This window comes from Chrysochloris asiatica, unplaced genomic scaffold, assembly GCF_000296735.1.
Source record: "Chrysochloris asiatica unplaced genomic scaffold, ChrAsi1.0 scaffold00120, whole genome shotgun sequence".
In the NCBI taxonomy this organism is placed as follows: domain Eukaryota; kingdom Metazoa; phylum Chordata; class Mammalia; order Afrosoricida; family Chrysochloridae; genus Chrysochloris; species Chrysochloris asiatica.
Window position 1 is genome coordinate 5621304 of NW_006408638.1, and position 1440 is coordinate 5622743.

The 1440-nt window shown below is 37.4% G+C and overlaps 1 protein-coding gene across 1 annotated transcript in view; it reads right to left on the bottom strand.

Moving 5' to 3' along the window:
- ABI3BP (ABI family, member 3 (NESH) binding protein) overlaps nt 1-1440 on the bottom strand; it is a 317931-nt gene that overhangs the window by 35029 nt on the left and 281462 nt on the right. The window lies entirely within an intron of this gene.

Genomic DNA, 1440 nt, shown 5'->3' on the forward strand with positions numbered 1-1440 from the left:
GATAACATTGTGACTAAATGGTATTCTAGAACACTTAATTATACTCATGAAGAAGCTATACATAGACCAAGAGGTAGTGTGTGAACAGAACAAGGAGATACTGAATGGTTTAAAATCAAGAAAGATGTATGCCAGGGTTTGATCCTTTCATCATATATATCCAATTTGTATGATGAACAAATAATTCAACAAATTGGATTCGATGAAGAAGAATGTGGCATGCGGATTGGAGGAAGACTCATTAACAACCAGCAATATTCTTGATTGCTAGAAGTGAAGAGGACTTAAATTATTTAGTTATGAAGAGGAAATACTACAGCCTTCAGTTTGGATTGTACCTCAATGTGAAGAAAACAAATATCCCCACAACTCAAACAGTAAATAACATCATGGTAAATGGATTAAAGATTAAAGTTGTCAAAGACATCATTTTGCTTGGATCCATAATCAACACTCATTGAACCAGGAGTGAAGAGATGAAATGATGTAATGCATTAGGCAAATCTGCTGCAAAAGACCTGTTTAAAGTGTTTAAGAGCAAAGATACCAGTTTAGGACTAAGGTGCGCCTGACCCAAGCCATAGTATTTTCAGTCATCTCCTATGCATGTGAAAGTTGGATAATGAATAAAGAAAATCACAGAAGAATTCATGCATTTGAGAGACTTTGTTGGCTAAGAATGCTGAAAGTACTAGGGACTCACTGTAGAACAAACAAATTCATGTTGGAAGAAGTACAATCAGAATGCTCCTTAGAAGCCAGGATAGTGAGACTTCATCGCTCACAATTTGGGCATGCTACCAGGAAGGACTGGGCCCTCGAGAAGGACATTGCAGCTGGTAAAGTGTAGAGTCAGTGAAAAAGAGGAAGACCCCCAAGGAGATGGGTTAACACATGGCTGCAGCAATGGGCTCAATTATAACAATTGTGAGGATTGCACAGACTGGGCAGGGTTTTAGTCTGTTGTGCATATGATCACAATGAGTCTGAACTGACTTGACAGCATCTGATGATAATGACCACAACAGCTACTACATTAACATCAACAACCACGATGCTAAAAACTACCACCTTCCCTTTTTGAGTGCTCATTGTGTTCCAGGGACTGTGCAGGGACATTACATGCAATTTAATTTAACATGTGAGCAAAAATAGTGATTAAATACACAACAGAAGTTTTTCTTGCCACACATTATGTGGTATTTCCACATTAATTTATGAAATTCAGAGATGAGCCTAATATGGCAATTCCAAACACCCCAATGAATAAGAAATAGTATCTAAAATCAATGGGAAATGTGTTTATATTGAGCCATCAATTAAACATTGCTTATTTATGGTAGAAAAACATATAAGAGTAATGTTGCTATTGTGGCTAATCTCACTGACATGGCAAAGATGAATGACTCACTAGTCTTTCCCTTGAAGGAGCTCTGGTAG